The sequence below is a fragment of the Lissotriton vulgaris genome, chromosome 7, assembly GCF_964263255.1.
Source record: "Lissotriton vulgaris chromosome 7, aLisVul1.2, whole genome shotgun sequence".
Classification (NCBI taxonomy): domain Eukaryota; kingdom Metazoa; phylum Chordata; class Amphibia; order Caudata; family Salamandridae; genus Lissotriton; species Lissotriton vulgaris.
The window spans coordinates 1,221,425,492-1,221,447,054 of record NC_141695.1 but is presented as its reverse complement, the minus strand read 5'-3'; the positions used below and the strand labels follow the sequence as shown (position 1 = coordinate 1,221,447,054).

The following is a 21,563-nucleotide window of genomic DNA, read 5'->3' as shown; positions in this document are numbered from 1 at the left end:
CAGTACAAAACAAATGCTTCAAGGAACACACACACATTTTCACTATGGTGCTGGAGAGATCTAGCACTGTTTTTGCCTTTCCCATTGCTGCAACAAAGGTCAGCAGCTTTAGGTGCTGCTCTGTATTTTGTCAACATTTAGTAAATCTGCCTTGAAATGAGGATCTATGTCTGAAACTGCTAGAACACTTCTATACCTTTCTCAAAATTCATGATGTAAGAGAAGATCCTGAATGATTTAGACTGCAGAAAAAGTTTACCATGAGCAGGAAATCAAACAACATCTTAATAATAGGAAGGTGATTAACCCACAAAGCACTTTGTATGCAGTTTTCTCTAAATAATAATCCTGAAAGAGCATTTCTGTTCCCACCTATAAACAATGCTGTAATAGATCTAGAGGCTTCTATCCCTTATTGTCGCATGCATTTCTGTACAGTTGGGAATTAGATGGGACCCATTCAGATGCATCTCTCTGTTCTACGGTATGATGATCTGTGACCATGAAAAATAAATCCTCAATGCAAGAATTTTCCTGAGATTTACTCAGCTAAATTTGAGGTTTGCAGGGGATTCTGAGTAGGAAAATGTTGGTGATTATTGCAAGCCATACCTACCTGGACTCCCCTGGGTATCTAGTTTTCAGAAATTTCTGGGTTTGGTAGGTTTCTCTAGATGGTCCCCGAACCGAGGGACAAAAACCCAGGTCATCCCCCTTGCAAAGCCAGGTTGTTTTGTGATAGGTTACTTTGATGTCTCCACAGTAAGCTTTGGGTCCTTCCCTGCTACAGGCACTTAGCCCACCTACACAAGTGAGGTACCATTTTTATTTGGGGACTTTGGGGAATGCCGGGTGCGTGAATGTTTGTCAATGCACGCAGATCCAGAACTTTCCATACCATAAATATGAAGAAAATTAGATTTTTTCAGCTAAATTCGAGGTTTGCCGTAGATTGTGGGTAGGAAAAAGTTGGGAGATCCATACATGCCATACCTCCCTGGACTCCTCCGGGTATCTAGTTTTTAGACATGTCTGAGTTTGGTAAGTTTCCCTAAATAGCCACCAAGCCTGTGGAAAAAGACCCTGGTGGCTGTGGCCCCCCTTGTAAAACCAGGGCGTTTTGTGAGAGGTAATTTTGATGTCTCCACAGTATGTTTTGGCCCTTCCCTGCCGTGGGCACTTAGCCCACCCACAAAAGTGCGGTACCATTTTTTGGGGGATACATTGGGGAATGCAGGTGGGTGAAAATTTGAGGATGCACACAGATTACAGAACATTCCATCCTAGTAATGTGAGGAAAATGTGTTATTTTGTGACATTGTTTGAGATTTGCAAGGGTTTCATGGTAACATAATCTGGTGAGAGTCACACAAGTCAGCCCATCATGGATTCCCCTGGGTGTCTAGTTTGAAAAAATATATAGGTTTGCTAGGTTTCCCTCAGGTGCCGCAGCACTAGGGTACAAAGACCACAGCAAGGCACATTTAAAAAAAGGTTAAATTTTAACCCGTTAACCGCGGCCGTTTTTTTCGCGGCAGTGCGGCCGTTTTAAAGAACAGGCAAGGGTGTGTCAGCTGTTGAACGTGCGCAGCACCAGCCAGGTAGTGCTCTGAACGTTCAGCGGCCGACGGCAGCACTTAACGGGTTAAGTAGAAAAATATAATGTGTCCATGTAGTTTTAGGGCCATTTCCTGCCACGGGCATTAGGTCTATCTACACAAGTGAGGTACCATTTTTATTGAGAGAATGTGGGGAATAAGGGGGGGCATGGAAGTTTGTTGATCCATGCAGATTCTAGAACTCTCCATCACAGAAATTTCAGGAAAATGTGTTATTTTGGACAAAGTTTGAGGTTTGCACGGGATTCTAGGTAACAGAACCTGGTGAGAGTCACACAAGTCGACCCTTCCTGGATTCCCATGTGGGTCTAGTCTTAAAAAAATGTATTGGTTTGATTGGTTTCCCTAGGTGCCGGCAGTGCTAGGGCACAAAATCCACAGCCAGGCACATTACAAAAAATCGGTCAGTTTTCACTGGAAAAATGTGATGTGTCCTCATTGTGTTTTGGGGTGTTTCTTGTTGCGGGCACTAGGCCTACCCATTCAAGTGAGGTATCACTATTATTGAGAGACATTCGGAAATGCTGGGTGGGTGTACGTTTGGGGATCCATGCAGATTCCAAAACTTTCTATCACAGAAATGTGAGGAAAATGTGTTTTTTTCACAAAGTTTTAGGTTTGCAAGGAATTTTGAGTAACAGAACCTGCTGAAAGCCACGTACGTCACCCCAACGGTGATTCTCCTGGGTGTCAAGATTTTAAAAATGTAAAGGTTTGGTAGTTTTCTCTAGGTGCCGGCTGAGCTATGGTTCATAATCCGCAGCTAGGCACATTGCAAAAAAGGGTTGGTTTTCTGTGGAAAAATCTGATACATATATGTTGCATTTTGGACCGTTTCTTGCCAAAGCTCTAGACCTACCCACACAAGTGAGGTACCAATTGTATCGGGAGACTTTGAGAAATGTGGGGTGTGTGGAAGTTTGTGGATCTATGCCGATTCAAGAACTTTCTATCAAAGAAATGTGAGAAAAGAGTGTTTCTTTTTTCAAAGTTTGAGGTTTGCAAGGGATTCTGGGTAGCATAACCTGGTGAGAGTCACACAAGTCACCCCATATTGGATTTCCCTGGGTGGCTAGTTTTCAAAAATATAAAGGTTTGCTCAGTTTCCCTAGGTGCTGGTTGAGTTAGGCTTAAAAATTCACAGCTAGGCACATAGCAAAAAAAGCGTAATTATTCACTGGAAATATGCGATGTATCCACGTTGCATTTTGGGCTGTATCCTGCTGTGGGCACCATGCCTACCCACTCAAGTGAGGTCCCATTTTTATTGAGCGACTTTGGGAAATGTGGGGTGCATGGAATTTTGTGGATCAACACGGAATTCAGAACTTTCCATCACAGAAATGTGAAGAAAATGTGTCATACTTGACAATGTTTGAGGTTTGCAAGGAATTATGGGTATTAGAACCTGGTGAGAGCCACAAAAGTCAACACATCCTGGGTTCCTCCTAGTGTCTAGTTTAAAAAAAAATTACAGGTTTGATAGGTGTCCCTAGGTGCCGACAGCGCTAGGGTACATTTTCCACAGAAAAAAGAGCTTGAGAAATTCTAAAACATTTTGGAATTTCAGTTTTTCCGGCAATTTGTGAAGTGACATATCTTGTTTCCGTTGCTTAGATGTTAAAGCTGGAATGCTCAATTTGGCTCCTAAAACCAGCTCTCAGAAAAGGAAACAGATTTCATAAAAAGAAAAAGTAGAATTCATAGCCAATTTAAAGGGATGTATGACGTTACAATGCATACTTTTACAACGCATACCTTTACAACGCATTTTTTACAACGCAACATCCATTACAACGCATTCCATTACAACGCATGCCATTACAACTAATTTTTTAAAACTACCTTTACAACGCATACCATTACAACGCATAACATTACATTGCATGTATGGTAAGTATTGGATAGTGTAGGGGTAACAATTACTATTCTAACTCCAGGGGGGTGCAACAGTAGGGTAAGTGTTGGATAGTGTAGGGGTAAAAATTACTATTCTAACTCCAGGAGGGTGCAACAGTAGGGTAAGTGTTGGATAGTGTAGGGGTAAAAATTACTATTCTAACTCCAGGGGGTGCAACAGTAGCGTAAGTGTTGAATAGTGTAAGGGTACTACGCATTGCAATGTTATGCGTTGTAATGGTATGCGTTGTAATGACATGAGTTGTAGTGGTATGCGTTGTAGTGTCATGCGTTGTAATGGTTGCATTGTAATGGCATGCGATGTAATGGATGTTGCGTTGTAAAAGTTTTGTTGTAATGGTAGTGCGTTGTAAAAGTTGTTTCCCATTTAAAGTAATGCTGGTACACTGCAATGGGATGCCACAGAAGCAAGAATTGATTGGGGTATTTATTTATTAATTTTGAACGTTTTATATAGCGCGAACATGACCACCGAGGTATTTACAGATTATGCATCACGAGGTAACAAGCAAACAAAACAGAATAAACAATGCAACAAATTCAGTCTTATAGACAAACATTATCCTAAGGGGAAAAAAACTGACACAACATAATTGACAGTGTAACAGGTCACAATCAAGAATTGTCCAAGAAACTCGTGAACCAGGTGGTTGGGCCAGACTCAACGGGTATGGACCCAGAACCAAATGAAGGAGCCATGCTAAGGAAGAAATGTCTTCATCAAGAGCCCTTTGACTTTTTTTTTGAAGAAGACATTGGAGGGGTTCACCCTGACTTCCAGTGGAAGGGAGTTCCAGATCCTCTGAGCCATCCCTGCGAAGGTTCGGTTATAGGTCTTTTTTTCTTGAATTTTTGTGTTTTTTAGCTAAAGGGTGCTGGCACTTCTGGAGGCTTTAGAACCACAGGAGAGCTCCAGTGTTCAAGCAAGGTACAGTGGGGTCTTGAAGTTGATGGTCTTATGAGCCATGCATGCAATTTTTAACTGTATCTGACCTTCATATGGAAGCCGATTCAGGCCGCGCAAGTCCGGAGAGATGTGGTGGTAATTTTTTGTGCCAGTTAAGAGCCTAGCCACAGAGTTTAGGGAAGCCCTAAGAGGAGCCGTCGTCACTCTAGGCAGGCCGCAAAGTGTTGCGCTACCATAGTCCAGCTTTGAGATCACTAAAGCTTGTACTGCAACCTTTAGGTCATGAGGAGGGAGAAAGGGTTTGAGTTTTCTGAGTAGGCTGAGTTGGAAGTTAGATCCTTTGGTGAGGGAACTGATGTGCTTCTGCATGTTCAGTCTTTTGTCTAGAATGATACCCAGAGAAGATGCTGAGTCTACAAGGTGCGGTCTACAGTTAGGAGCAGTCAGCTGATTCAGCCATTACTCCATGACGGGGATTGGTTGTGGAGGGAAATCATAAGAATTCTGTTTTGAGAACATTTACCTTCAGGTGATTACTTGTCAATCAGCTTTGTGTTTCCAGCAGGACTGAATTGAGGGACTTGATATCTTCAGGGGAGGCGATCTTCAGGTATAGTTGGGTATCATCCGCGTACATATGATAATGAATGCAGGGTGATTTTAGAAATTCTGTCAGATGTTCCATGCAGAGGTTAAAGAGCGTGGGGGACAGTGCTAAACCTTGGGGAACCACCAAGGTGACCGGTGCAGGATGTGACAAGGAGTGGTTCACCTTGAAGCTTTGGGATCTGTTGTGAAGAAGCAAAGAGAACCAGTTTAAAACTGGCCCAGATAGCCCCATCTGATGTTCCAGGAGGTCAATTAGGTGATCGTGTTTGACAGTATCAAATTCTTACGAGAGGTCAAGAAGGATCAATAGGCACGCTTCATTGTCATGCAGCATTCGAAGTGTGTCATCCACGATGTGCGCTGACTCCATACTGTGACCTGAGCAAAAACCAGATTGGCATTGGTCCAGGAGCTGGAAGTGGTCGATGTGATGACAGAGTTGGGCAAGCACACATTTCTCCAGGAATTTTGCTAAGGTGGGGATGTTGGTGATTGGGCGAAAGTTAAGAAGGTCAGAGGGATCAGCATTTGGTTTCTTTATGATCGGGGTAACTTGACCTAATTTAAGGCAATCAGGAATAGCACCTTGCATCATCCAGAGTGTCAGTAAGGATGATTTCACTTATGGGAACAGGTTGGATGGCAAAGGGTTGTTGTAGTGATTGGAAGGTTTCAACGTCAACAACATTTTGCGTATAGTGGGTTCATCCAAGGTTTTGGAACAGACTCCAAGATACATTGTTTTTTGGGAGGAAGGGCTGTGAAGGGTCAGTGTTAGTCAACTCTGAAGGGTGAAAAGTGTTCAGAGGACAACTCGGGAGGAGATCATGGGTCAAGCTTAATTCCCTCTCAATCTTAGTAGACTTATCAGTAAAGAAAACAGCAAATTCTTCCCAGTTCAGGAGTGTTACTTGACCCGGAGAGGAGAGGATAGGATTATTGTTAGCCTGGGATTTGATGAGTTTGAACAGTTTTTGGACCTTTTTTTGCTTGATCTAGTCTAGTTCTGAAGAATGTGGCCTTTGAGCATCTGATGCGTTTATTATATGTGCATCGTAAGGGTCTCAAGTGACAGAGATGTTCAAGGGAGGGATGTGATCACCATTTCCTTTCTGCAAATCTTAGATTTCTTTTTTCATCATTAAGACTATCATTGAACCACGGTTTGGAGAACTTGGAGGACACTGGTTTAAGCTGAAGTGGTGCTTCTGAGTCAAGTACATTAAGCATTGGGTGGTGATAGTGGGCCATCTGGTCATGGACATCCAACATGTTCAAAGGGGGTGGCAAGATGATATCACAGAGCGCCATAAGGTCTTGCGAGTGGATGTTCCTTAAACATATTTTTAACTTTTTTGGGTTCCTAGGTTGGGATCTGCTTGCTCTTAATGATTCAAGGACGAGGAAGGTGATGCAGTACAGGTCTGTCCAGTCACATGGAAGAATTGACTCCAGGAGGAGAGAATTGGGCTCACCAATGACCAGATCTAGCGTGGCTCCTTTGTTATGTGTAGGGCTGTCACATAATTGGGTATGGTTAAGGTGAAGTAGGAAGAATTTGAGGCAGTTGACAATCACTTCATTCATATAATTCCAGTAGAGATTGAAGTCTACTAGGAAATTCTGAGTGCCCTGGAAATCCATGTGAGATGAAATAATATCCATGATCTGTTTTGTGAAGGGAAGGTTATGGCGAGGGGGGTGGTATAACGCATGCAATTTGCATGTGTGATTGCTGCCCCCAGTCACTTTGAGGTACTGAAATTTGGATTAGGCCCTGTAAGTAAACGGAAGACACACAGTACCATTTGGAAATTAGTGTGATGTACCTATTCAGTTCAGTATAGGAGTCTGTGCATTAGTGGGTCTTACATATATACATAATTCAGTGATTGTTACTCACTCAATATGAATTTCTGTCTTCTGACGGGTGTTATAACCTAACTCGACCAGCGCCATTTTGTGGCCTAGCTTGCTTGTAGCATTAGCTGAATCTAAACCATTAGGGTAGGTAGAAGTCGTTCTCCCAAGAAATAGTATGACAACTGTAACAAACTGGTGCTCCTGCATGTTAGACCTGTCAAGGTTATAGGTGGGGATAGGCCGGATAAGCACATTCCAGAAGGCTCTGTGCGAACCCTCCTGAGACAGGCAGAAGGGAGTTACCCTCATCGACCTTGCTATAACGAGCTAAGCTAAACTGAAGCTTCTTTGTATGCCATATATGGTCTCAGCAACCTGTACCAACTTGTATTTTTCCTTCTTAGGTAACGGTTTCAAAATGTAACAGTATATATGTGATCTCTTGATAATGTGCCAGCAGTATTCTCGGTGGACCTCGAGGGGTTAGGTCGCGAGAAGCTCCTCTGGCAGAGTTGTTGTATAATAAATGATTGTACTTTCCTTCACTGCCAACTGACTAGTTATTGGTAATTGGTATTGGGGGCTATCAGTAAGTATAGCCCTATATGGTATTATTTATTTTTCGGTACTTCAGTTGGCGACTCTGCCTGGACTCCGCGTTGGGGTCGTCCCTCCGCCATCGGAAAAGAACGGGACATTAGGAAGGGTGATCTTGGTCGAGGGGGAGGACTGACCGCGGTTTGGGAGTTGCTCCGCTCTCCCGATCAGGAGAACCTCAGCTGCTAGTGGCCCCACGCCGGAGTCCTATGGGTGTAACCCAGAAGCAGACCTTGTTGTCTTCAGGAGTTGGCAGTGGAGAAACTTGCAATCAAACCTGAGTGCACCAGGTGAGTGATTTGTCTTGTTTTGTTTTGGATATCCTGTTGATTTTGGGGTTTTTGGTATTTGGTGGTTTGAGACCACGGAGAACTTGGTGGGGGTCTGACGGGGCAGTACTGAGACTGCACGGGCAGAAGCTCCTGCTTTGAGCAAACTTGGTTGTTAATAGAGATATGAACCAGGGGCCTCATTTATGAGAAATGACGCATCGCTGCGTGAAAGCAGCGATGCGTCACTTCTCAGTGCGCACTCCTTGCGTCATGATTGATGCGTCATATTTATAATATGACGCATCATGTCGCAAGGACTTACAGATACGTCAGTATTTCTGACGCATCTGTAAGCGCAAAAGTGCCGCATTGCTGGAGTGTGTCACAAAAGTGACGCAACTCCAGCAATGCGTCCTTTCACATGGGGAAAGCCCCATGTGAAAGGGCTTGCGTCAGTCTTACGCCTGCTGTGAGGCAGGCGCAAGATTTTGACGCAACAGCATCCTAAAAGTGACGCACTGAAATCTCATAGATTTCACTGCGTCACTCTTATGAGGCTTTTTGCGGGGGAACGCCCCCTCTGCATAAATTATACCTGACGCAGGTATAATGTGGCGCAGGGGTTTAAAAAGTGACGCATCTACCTAGATGCGTCACTTTTTAAATATGGCCAACAAGGCGCATTTTGTACGCCGCTGGTGCGTCACAAAAAGTGACGCACCGGCGGCGCAAAACTGACGCAAGGCCTCATAAATAAGGGCCCAGACGCCTAGGTGTGACTTGTGAAAAAGTTCACACCTTGCCAGAGTGCTCACGGAAATGCTGGCCAGAATAGTCTGGGAGGGGAACCAGGAAGGCTGCCGTATGGTCCGTAGGTCGGTCTGTGGTTTGAAAACCTGTGTGGCTATCTCTAGGTAGTCTAAGGACAAGACTATTTGACTTTGGGTTTCTTTTTGTTAAAAATTGAAAAGTACACGAGTTCTCCATGGGCAGGAGTCGACAGGCTCTGCCTTTTGTTTAGTACAAATTTGTTTCGTCCTTTATGTTGTTTGAATAGTGTTGTATGTTTATTATATGTGAATAATTGAAGTCGTTTGAACTTGGCCATGTGTATGAGAGTATTGTAATTAACCTGTTTCCCTTCCAGCTAAAGAAAGTAGACTATAGAAAAATAATGCCGTGCTTCAGTAAGTTATGTTTCGGCTGTATTTTCCGGAGTGGCACGAGACTGGACGAAAGCCAACTGGCCCATCCAGAAGGGAGCCCTAGTCATGATATGTATTGCAAGAATGGGATTGCACTACTTTTGTTTAATACCTTATGGCATAAATATACAAAAGATAATGTAGAATTACAGTGGCCGTTGACAGGGTCATTTGATGAAAAGAAGATCCAATATTTACAGGATCGTCTGTTTGCTAAACGCAGCAGACAGGCCATGTTTGACACCCTTAACAAATGGCAGAATGAAGCAAAACGAAGACGCACCAGAGCAGGGAAATTAATAAAGATAAAAGAAGGACAGACTGTTACTCAGAAACCCGTCGCCTATGATAAAAACCAGATTGAACAGAATATTGATTGTCTGGATAGACAGTTTAGATTGCAGGTAGACAAAAGTTACGTTACTCGAAATGAAGCTGAAGATGAAATAGAGGATTAATTGGATGTTCGACCGCCCCCATCCTATGCGCCGCAGCGCATATACCCTCCAGTTAACCACTGCCCCCCTGGCCTCGGCCCCAGAGGTAGCTGTGTCTCTAGCTCCTGCAGGTACATCAAGTACCACACCTACCTCACTAAGAGATACAGCTACCCTAATTCCAGATACAGGGCAACCTATGGGGAGTTCTCGTGTGATTTTAGCAACCCCGAGTCCCATATGGACCTCTCAATCGGCTGGTGCGACACCTGAAGTAAGGGACCTTACTCCATTAGGGGATCCAAGTGGGCTGAACGCTAGGCGACTATTCACAAGGCCAGCATTGGGATATAGTGAAAAGGAAGCAAGAGCAGAACAGGCGGTTAAATGGATGCGAAAAGATGTATATACTGTGACTGACTTATGGAGTACCATAAGGGATCTTGAACCCGTTATGCAACAGCATGCTTTACATCAAATGTCTCGTTACCTTATTGAAATTTGGTAGAAATGTTTTCGAGACGGGATGGCTCCTCAGATATTGTATGACATTTTGGATCGAACCCATAAGTTTGATATAAGTCCGGGAGAAGTGTATAAGAATGTGGAGACGTTGGTAAAATACTGAAGTAGAATGTTTAAAAAAAATCCTTCAACACCCCATGAGGGAAGTGCATCCCATTTTTCATCCTGAAATACCTGAACTACGCAATGATCAGAATGTAGTTACGAGAGACAGAGTAGATCCTCGGTTTCAGGAACAATGGGTATACACTCCATGGAAGAGAAGTATGTACGTGTGTTCTTAAATAGCGCTCGACTTACCCTAGGGCATCTCGGCGCTTGCCTTGGGAACCCGTCCTGGCTTTTCCCTGTGAGATAACCAGTACTGGGCATCCCCAAGGTGAAAGCCAGGCATCCCGCCGCGGGGGGGGCGTTGTGGAGATTAAGCAAGCTAATGCCCAGAGTTGCAGAGTGTGAACCCGTGATTAGAGTGGGCACCGAAGCGAGAATTGTCGAGTCCGTGGACAATTGGGCTCAAGACCCTGCCGCGTCGGGAATTGAACCCTGGTCCCGGGCCTGACCTCTGCTTCAGGGTATGCCTCCTCTAACCAGTGAGCCACACTTCTCTGAAGTCCTAGCTCCAAAATCACAGCTGCCCGATCCCCATAAGAATCCCACAGCGTTCTATAAGGAATTTACTGAAGCTGCGACTTCAGCCATAATTACTTTAGCTGATATTGAATTGTTTTTCATGTTGTTGGTCCCTGTGGATATATGGCGACAGGTACATGACACAGATCATGCGGCTGAATTAGGAGGAACCTGGGAACAGTTGAAAGAATGGGATAAGGACAGCAAACTCGGAGACAAGCCGAAGAATGAAATTACTACCCTCCCCACCAAAATGATTGCTTACATGCATTCTTTGATCCCCCCTCGCAAGGTCGATTGGGATAAACTGACCGCCTGTAAGCAAAAGAAAGACGAAAGTGTTTCCGATTTCTTCACGCGATTTGAAGGCACATGTATTGAATTTAGCAGACAGGACCTTGCTACAGAGGGTGGGATTCGGTTGTTCGTAAATCGTTTTGTGACTAACTTGTTACCAGAAGTCTCTACCTGGCTATAAGCCGCTGAGAGCACTTGGACTACGTCCACCCCTTCTGTTATACTGAGTATGGCCCAATACTATGAGCATAGGGAAAATTAAAGTAAGGATAAAATGGAAAAGAAGGCTAAGGATCTTAAGACTCGGGTGTTTTTGCAGCAAGTTGTAAGAGGACGAGGAGGAGGGAGAGGCATCCGAGGGCCCGTGTCCAGAGGGGTGGGGACAGGAAGGGGTGGAGGCTGAGTCCTGTCGTTGGGGATAAATCAGTGTGCATACTGTAAACAGGAAGGACATTGGAGAGCACAGTGTCCGTTGCTGTCAGCGCGGAACGGAGCTGTCCGAGGCCGAGGACGGTGTCAAGGTGGTCCAGACCGAAGTGATATGCGTAGAGAAGAAGCAGCACAAGGACAATTCGAACGAAAGCATTTTGATAATCCTCAAGATAGGCAATACTTTAACGAGGACTACGCGTTCGGAGACCAAGATGGGTATGTTTATACATAGGACAGCCAAGGACAGAGAGGGGGCCAAGTGTCGATACCAGTCAATCAACATGGACCCTATGTGAAGGGGGAATTGATGGGGACTTCTGAAAATTTTTTGATTGACACAGGAGCAATGAACACTACCGTTGCTCGATCATTGGTCGCAGGGGCTGCTCTGTCCGGGCAGAATAATGTTTCAGTAGGATTTTCAGGAGTTCCGGTGGTAAGCCCCATCTCAAGACCGCTCCCATTCACTATTGGTCCGGTTACTGTTGATTCCCCTTTCTTGTTGACTTCCCATTGTGGTGAAAATGTATTGGGCCTAGATATGTTAAAGAAATTAAATGCGAAAATCTACTGCTCCCCGGATGGTGTCTACTTCACGATACAACCCCCTAATTTAGATATGAACCAGTACTTTGCTAAAAACGAACCTCTTCCACCCAAATTCGACACCGTTCCCTCTGCGCTGTGGGCAACGGGGGATGCGGATGTCCGTAAACTAGACATCCATCCCGTCCATATCACATTGAAACCTGGTGTAAAATTGCCACGGATACCTCAATATAAGATTTTGCCGGCTGGTGAGCGAGCTTTACTTTCCATTATACAGGACTTTATTGATAAAGGTGTAGTTGAGGAAACAGCTTCAAATGTTTGTAACAGCCCTATTCTCCCGATTTTAAAAAAGACTTCTGATTCTGGGAACTCAGAAAATGTCGATACATATCGTTTTGTGATCGACTTGCGGGAGGTTAATAAAATTGTAGTACCTCAGTATCCAGTGGTGTCTGATATAACTACCATACTTACTATGATCCCTCCAACTGCAATGTATTTTTCGGTCATTGATCTGAAAAATGCTTTCTTCAGCATCCCAATCCATCCCGATAGCCGTCAGATCTTCGGCTTCTCGTTATCTGGCCGAAGTTTTAGATTTTGCTACACACCTCAAGGCTACACCGAAAGTCCTAGCATCTATAGTCAGGCCCTTAAAGCAGTCCTAGACGATTTAATTTTGCCGGCGGGTAATGTGCTCTTACAATATGTAGACAATTTGTTAATTGCGTCAGACACCGAAGAGGGTTGTAAAGATGCCACTGTACAACTGTTGCACCATCTAGCGGCAAAAGGTAATGAGGTGTCCTTGTCCAAATTCCAATATTGTCGACAGGAGGTGACCTACTTAGGTCATCTACTATCGAAGGAGGGAAGGCATTTGACTCCTGAAAGTATTACTATTATCTCTAACATGTCTGTACCTTGCACCCAGCGTGATGTTCGTGCTTTGCTTGGCATTACCTCCTACTGTCGCCAGGGGATTCCTAATTTTTCTCTCCTTGCTAAACCTTTGTTACATTTAACCACTAAAGATGTGCATGAACCCCTTCCGTGGACTGATGAATGTCAACATTCCTTTGACTCTCTGAAATCTGCTTTTTGTTCTGCACCCGTTTTGTGTACCCCTGATTACCGTAAACCTTTTGTACTGTATGTGCATGAGATCGACGGTTGCTCGCTTTCAGTGTTAACACAAGGATTTGGTGGTAAGCAAAGACCTTGTGCTTACTTTTCGGCCACATTGGATAATGTTGCCAGAGCGTTTCATAGCTGTCTGAAGCCCACTGCGGCTGAAGCGGTGGCCATCCGACAGTCGGAGGGGCTCGTTCTAAATTCTAGCCTAACAGTGATGGTGCCTCATGCTGTGGATGCCTTGCTAAACAAAACGAAGGCACAGCATCTCACAAGTGCATGCCTTACTGGTTATGAAATAACTCTGTTTGCCCCGCATATCACAATTAAGCGATGTGCCACTTTAAATCCCGCCACATTGCAACTTCTCCCTTCAGATGAAACTAAAAACGATATACATGATTGTATATTTCGGACAGAAGAAGAAACGAAGGGGAGAGTTGACCTCACCGACATTCCTCTATCTGACCCCCAAGTGGAATTGTATGTGGATGGTTCTTGTTTTAAGTTAGCAGATGGCACACCAACAGCTGCATATGCAGTCACAATGCTAAAAACAGTAGTTGAGACTTCTCGAGTTCCGTATCGATCAGCCCAGGCTGCTGAGCTAGTGGCATTATTACGAGCCTGTGAATTGAGCGAGGGGTTAGAGGTTAACATCTATACGGACAGCCAATATGCCTTTGGTGTGGCCCATAGCTTCCGGCGGCTGTGGAAGGAGAGGGGTTTCCTTAACTCTCATGGTATGAAAACACAGAATGGTCCCCTGGTGTTGCTATTACTTACAGCTCTGGCATTACCCAAGAAAGTAGCGATAATAAAATGCAGTGCACATAAGACAGTAGTGGATGATGTGGGGGAAGGGAATGCTTTTGCTGACCAAATAGCTAAACAAACGGCCCAGTCCACGCTCACCTCTATGTTTGTGACTTCTTCTGCAAGGTGGGTGGAGGAATCTAATCTGTTTAATAACACCATAGAAAGTTTGCAAGTAATAGAGAAAGAGGCCACCCCGGTTGTGTTGGTTCGATGGGAGCAGGAGGTAAAAGGTTGGATGAGAATACCTGTTGGGTGGATTTGACTGAAAGACAACGATGGCTGTTGCCCAAGGCTCTGGTACAGGCCGTTGTAACTATGGCTCATGGCCCAGCTCATATTGGAGCAAAAGGCATTTGTGCCCTATTGGACCCAGTATGGAATAACCCCAATATTCAGAAGACGGCTGTCCATTTAGTCCAATATTGTATGGTCCGTTTGCAACATAATCCGGGAAAAGGGGAAACTGTTCTAAGCGGGAACTTTGCACCCCCGAGCTTACCTTTTGAGGTGCTCCAGATGGATTACATCCATATGGAGCGCGTCAATAACCTGAAATATGTTTTGGTGGTGGTCGGTGCTTTTAGCAAATGGGTTGAGGCCTACCCGACTAAGGAAAACACTGCTTTAGCAACAGCGAAAGCTCTTCTCAAAGAGTTTATCCTAAGATTTGGGTTGCCCCGTTTGATTTGGTCGGACAACGGGGGACATTTTCATGGGGCCCTTGTCAAGCATATCTGTAATGGGCTGCAAATAGGACAGAAATTCCATGCAGCTCGACATCCTCAGTCAGCAGGATTGGTTGAGAAATATAACGGAATATATATAACGGATGGCAAAAATCCAAGAAAGTACTAACCTGAAACGGCCTGATACCCTACCCTTGGCCCTAATGTCATCACGAGTTACCCCTCACTCACGTTCTGGCCTATCGCCCTATGAAATAATTTTTGGACGGCCTGCTAATGTATGGGGAGTACCTAGGCTGAGGTAATTTAAAGATGTTGAATATCCTATGTTAATAGACTAACTGTACACTCTGTTTAAAAAGATCTCCATTCTATTCATTAGCAGGTAGCATCTGTGTTGCAACCCCTGCCAAAGGGCCCCAGACATCGATTGGAACCTGGTCAATGGGTACTTGTTAAGAAATATCAGCGAGACACCAGCCTGGCTCCAAGGTGGTCTAAGCCATACCAGATTCTCCTGGCGACACGGACAGCAGTGAAGGTGGACGGAAAGAAACACTAGATGCACGTGTCTCACCTGAAGAAGCTGCCCCTCCCACTTCCTTATGATCAGCAGCAGCCCGATGGAATTCTGACTCAGGAAAGTGAGAGAGCCACCAGATTTGTTCCTTTTTCCGACTCCTGTAAAACAGAGCAGAGGCAAGAAGAAGGAATAGTGGGATCGGGTGAGGCTGCACCAGTGGAATCTGCAATTGCCTCTGATCCGGTCGCTTTCACTTCTGTCAGGAGTGGCTCTGATGAGGGAAACACACCATCTCCTGTGTTATTTTCTGATCTGGAAGTCCCGGGTCATGTCCGTTACAACCTGAGGCCAAGAAAACATCACGGTACCTCAGATGATACGGCTAGGAGATAAGGAAAGACTTGAATGAATAGGGTTTGCTAGATTCTATTCTGAGGTACTGAGCGAGACACTGGACTGAACCCGTTGAGAGCTGGAACTTTGATATTTTGCTCTGTTCCGAAAGAAAGACGTTTTGCATATTAAGGCCCAGGTTGTACGCTTGATTTCCTCGCTGAGTCACGAAGTGTAACACGGATTGATGTTTTTTTTTTTATATGAACGATAGGAGTCTGCCTGTGAGACTCTAGACGGACACAGGAAAGAAGAACCCTCTGACAGGAAGGACTGCTTTGGCCGAGTGTAGTTTTGGACTTTTAGCTAGGAATATACCCCTTTGGTCGTATTGTGCCTGAAGAAGAACGCCCTTTTGCTCCACGATATTTACCCTTTTATGAACCCATGTTTTCTGCTTGGACCATGCGTGTGAAAATAGCCTTTGTAGTAGTGATAGCAGTTATATTAGTAATTTTTATGAGTGTATTCATATATTTAGAGTACTGACATCCAATGGAAACAATGATGAAAACTACTGTTGCTCCTCCAGAACATTTGCTGTTTTCCTTAGATCCCTATAAGGGAAAACATTGTCAGACCTATGCTAAAAATGTGTTTGTGGAAATGCTTCATCAAACGCATAGTACTTCTAACATTACAGATTGTTGGGTTTGTGGGCTTTTGCCATCAGTCATGCACAAACATGATTTATTCCTCTCCTTGCCCTTCTCCTATTTAGGAAGCTGTAAAGCATGGTTCCAGATGTTATCAGACATGTATAACCATTATGTGGAGAACCCTAAACAGTTCACGGAGAAAGATTATAATATGATCTTAGCTTATATAGAGACACACCAGGGTTTTGATCCTGCAGGAAATGATGGGGAGGGATCATTGGATCCAAATGCCTGTATGAACATATACACTAGTCATGAAAACAGTTCCTGGTTGAAAAATGAACTTTATGATTTCGCTAACTTCAATCACTCACAGTATTTTCAGCAGTTTATCACCAGAAATGTCACCAGTGAGCGAATTATGCCCATACCCATTCTGAATACCTCCTCTGCTTTCTGTGTACAAGGAATGGGACATGTGCAGGTCAGGAATAGTGTTTGTAACTACACCTATAGAATAAAGATTTTTAGCAGCCCACCATTATTGACTCCTCCAAATGTTTATTTTGTACACGGGGAAAACGCTTATAACTGGTTACCTCGGGGATGGGCAGGCCAATGGTATTTGTCTTTCTTGTACCCCCCAGTGTATATAGCAGCTTCAGACTATCATAAGATTCACCAATTATATGATTCTAAGGTAGTTCCTAGTAGACACAGAAGGCAGCTCGGGATGACCGAAGTTGATCAGACTGACACTTCATTACAACAGTTTTACGATGTTGCCAAAGGATTATTCCCGCTCTGGAGTCCAATATTCACTAGTAGAGAAGTTAGACGATTGTCCAGGATGATGGAAAATGTCATCAATATCACTACGGATAGTATGACAAATATGACGGAAGAACTTCAGGCCACGAGACTTGTTTCTCTTCAAAACCGAATGGTTTTGGACGTTATCTTAGCTGATCGAGGAGGGGCATGCCGTATGATCGGCAGCTCCTGCTGTGTTTACATCCCAGACTCCGCTCCCACAGTTTATTTAGCAATTCAGAAGCTACATCGCATAGCCTCAGAAATACACACAGACAATGGTTCCTGGTCACTCTCTAGTTGGTTCTGGGGACTCCTATCAGCCTGGGGATGGAAATTATTGATGATAGTGGTTGGGGCTGCAGGCATTCTATTCACTTGCTGCCTTTGTATGCAATGTGGTCCTGCCTGTTGCTCTTATTGTGCTACTAAAATTACAGCTTTGATCGTCCCCTCCCCCATCCCTTCCAAGACTCAGATGCTCCAACAGGAGTTTCATGAGTTGATGGCCATTGATGAGGAGGTTTTCCAGGATTAGTCCCTTAATAGTTAGCTACATTACCCTAAAAGGAGGGTTTGAGGAACTGAAATTTGGATTAGACCCTGTAAGTAAACGGAAGACACACAGTACCATTTGAAAATTAGCGTGGTGTACCTATTCAGTTCAGTATAGGAGTCTGTGCATTAGTGGGTTTTACATATATACATAATTCAGTGATTGTTACTCACTCAATATGAATTTCTGTCTTCTGACGGGTGTTATAACCTAACTCGACCAGCGCCATTTTGTGGCCTAGCTTGCTTGTAGCCGAATCTAAACCATTAGGGTCGGTAGAAGTCGCTCTCTCAAGAAATAGTATTGTCGTGTTCTAATCTAGGACCCCGATCAATACTGTGACCTTATGCCCCTATACGGCTATAATCCATTCATACCCCTATAATGGCATAAACGAATAAGAGCGTTATTTTAGAAACTCGTCTCTGGCCTAAAACGATCAGAGCCACATTTCAGAATCTCTTCCTCTGCAGCTCATTACAGCAGATGACACAGCAGAAGCCACTATCTTAGATTCCTAGATTACACTCTGAGTTCTTCAACAAGATAAAACTCAGCAACCTGGGAAAGCCCCGCTTGCTATGTTTTGATTAGTAATAGAACTCTAATGAGCACTGAGAGACGATCACTTCCTAGTGACAGATTTATTGACGTCTTATGTCCAAAAACTTACGTCAAACAAGGCACCTTTCAGGTATATATATTACCAACGTTGCCTTAAGCAAATGCTGCGACAACGACATCGATGATAGCGATGGTGTGGTGAATACAGGAGCAGAACAGCTGTCCCTTGCAGAGCCCAGCAGATGCAAGCAGCCCACGGACGCTGCCCCTCCTCCTCCTTGACGCACTGAGAGAGACGCTGTCTTTTCTCTTGCCGAGAAAATCCAGCTCCGGCGTTTCGAGCCTACTCTTGCGAGTGACTGGGATATCGGGTCCTGGAAGGAGATACAAGACCTCCAACATTCTATTTCAGAGGTATGGTGTTGACTAAACCCTTAGAGAGAATTCTTGAAGCAAACCTTGGCAAAACCAACTTAACTAAAACTGCTACTTACTTACTCCCTCCCAAGTATTAGGCTTAGGTCAGGTACACTGGGGTAGGCGTAGTTAGAAGCACCAGTTGAGTACGTTAGCCTAATGTATATATGAATGTATATATTTTATTAATTTTAACCATTGTATGGCTAAGAAGCCATATCAATGCTTTTACAGTATTATTTCACAATCCTCATTTTACTGTACGCACTTTTTATAATAACTAGTCTTGCAATTGTGGCAATTCCTTTCTCTTGCATGAGAAGAAAGACTGTTCAATAAATAATACCTTGTGAGAAAGTACCTGAGCGGAGCGAGTTTCCATCTCATTATTCGAGACCACAAGTTCCATATTCCTCTCTTCTATCTTCACAGGAACGCAATAGAAACAACCCGGAAGTTTCGCCTCCGCGACCTGGAAGTGGAACCGGGGGACCAATAAGAGAAGAGCAGAACAACCGTGAAGTCGAGGGAGAACGCGGAAGAGAGACCACGAGGGAGTACGAAGACGCGGGACCCGACTGGAAGAGAGAAGACGCGGGACCCGACTGGAGGAGAGAAGACGCGGGACCCGACCTGAGGAAAGGAGAAGACGCGGGACCCGACTGGAGGAGAGAAGATGTGGGACCCGACCTGAGGAAAGGAGAAGACGCGGGACGCGATTGGAGGAGAGAAGTCGCGGGACCCGACCTGAGGAAAGGAGAAGACGCGGAACCCGGTACCAAGAAGAGCTGGACATCCGACAACCTCGAGGAAGAAGAGGAAGCCTGGTCCGAAGACTGGTGGTGTCCGGAGGTGGTATGGGGAGCGGCCGTGACTCAGGAGAGTTACGGCGGAGCCAGGTTAGTGTCAGGGTCCTGGAAGCAGTTGGGAGAGGGTGGGAAAAGAGTAGGAAATCAAGGCAGTTACGTGTAACAGAGGGTTGTGAAATTCAGGATAACTCTTTTGTGACTACACACGCTTACTGTTGGATGACTATATGTGGGCACAGTTTTTCTGAACACAGACGTTAACGTTCATAAGGAAAGATACAAGGCGATTAGCTACACCTATATTTCCTTCTTTACTTTCTATTTTCACCCTGGGCTATCCTTGCCTTATCGTAATCTGGGCTATTGGAACTATTCTTGTGGCACTTTAAAACCCTAGTGCACCACGGTGAGATGATGGTGACTACAACCTTGAAATAGTTCCAACTTATTCTGACGGCTCCTTTGTCATTTCTTTATCCCCCTATGAGCCTCCGGGGTGAACATCACGGTCAAGGACATCCAGAAGGAAGAAACACACCCCTATCATCGGACCATTCCAGTTCACGGGACACCTCGGATGAAGAAGAAAAGCAACCAATAACCATAACTCAACAACTTACATCTACTACTTTTGTTAATAAACCTTCTTTTCAACCTATACTTAAGCCTCCACGCCTGTTTATCAAGCCTGCCCTCCCACAAGTGGTGTCAGAAGTGGGATCCAAAGGCGAAATGGAGGCTGCCCTAGCAAAGATGGCTGAAAATCAGGAACATCTGGGGAAAGTTATGGAACGCTTTTTGACTGTTGTTGAGGAAGATCGAGGAAAATTGCAAAAAGTACTCGCTGATCAAGAACAAACACAAGGGGCTGTTGTGGACAAACTCACCACGGCCCTTGGCCAACAAAGAGGTCCTACCACCTTACCCTCTGTAGTGTTACAACGTTATGTAGCTGGAGAAGACCCGGATTATTTCTTCAGTAACTTTGAACGCATGGCAAATGCAGCCTCATGGCCCACGGACAAATGGGGTCAGTATTTGGGGCCACTGTTATCAGGAGACCTGCAGGCCGCTTATCAAGCTGCCACCATACAGGGAACGGATCCCTATGCGGAGATTAAGAAATGCATTTTAGAGAGACTGGGAATTGATGACGAAACCTATAGGCTTAAGTTAAGACAGATGAAAGAAGGTCCACAAGAGACACCCCGTGCTCTGTACTTCAGGGTCAAAGACATGGCGGATCGTTGGCTAAAACCTGCCACTACAGATAAGGATGGAATTATGGCAAAGATTTATCTCGAGCAATATCTAACCTCCTTACATCCACCCATTCAACGTTGGGTTCGACAACAGGGGAACCTCACTCTGGAAACGGCGGTGGAAATAGCTAGTGCTTATAGCAGGGCCCAAGATTTTCAAAAGGGTAAAGAAGAAAATGTAGGGAAAACCGGGGGTCATTCAGTACACAGGCCGACCAGACCTCCTATGGTCAAGAAACCCGAACCCCTTACTTTAGTTCCAAGTACGCCAATACCCAGTATCCCGACCAACAGACCTCCTGTAACTGGACCCCAGTGTTTCCAATGTGGAGGAATGGGACATATAGCACGGTTTTGTCCTCAACGAGAAGAACCCATGGAAATAGGAATGGCTCGTAATTACTATTGCTCACCCCCCAACAGGAAACTTCCTCCTTACAAATGTCCTGTATCTGTGAATGGACAAATAGTCACAGCCTTATCTGACACAGGATGTCTTCATAGTGTAGTTCGGCCTCAAGACTTAGGTGACAATATAGGGCCCATTGACGGTATGGTGGCCATTAAATGTGTACATGGCGACACCAAACCATATCCTACCGCCAAGGTTTTAATTTAACATCCTCAGGATCCGGGCACGTCCTTAACTGTAGGCTTAATACCTCATCCACCGGAACAAGCTATTCTTGGTAATGATTATGCCAAACTACCCCAGTTGTTGCAGGGATCCGGATCAGAGGAAATGAGGGAATGGCTAGCTACAGCACCTTTTTTTAAAGATGCAGAAAAAGAATGGCCACCTTCCAAACCTCGGAAAAGCCGAAGTCAAAGAAGGGCTAAAAAAGGAATAAAACCCTTGGCCATGCCGGTCGTTCCGATAGAAAATCCTTGGGAAACAGATCGCAATTTTCATGCCGCTCAGCAAGAGGACCCTGTATTACAAGAGGCATGGAAAAATGCACTCGAAGAAGGGGACCCACAACATGTAGGTCCATATTTTTTCATTAAGAATGGATTGTTGTATAGGAAAGGAGATCGCGACCAAAAAGCTCAGTTGTTAGTACCGAAACCCTTTAGAGAAAAAGTATTGTATCTTGCACATAGTCACCTTTTAGGGGGTCAC

General features: G+C 44.7%; 1 protein-coding gene across 1 annotated transcript in view; it reads right to left on the bottom strand.

Moving 5' to 3' along the window:
- Positions 1–21,563, bottom strand: part of LOC147703282 (uncharacterized) — a 303,605-nt gene that overhangs the window by 258,837 nt on the left and 23,205 nt on the right. The window lies entirely within an intron of this gene.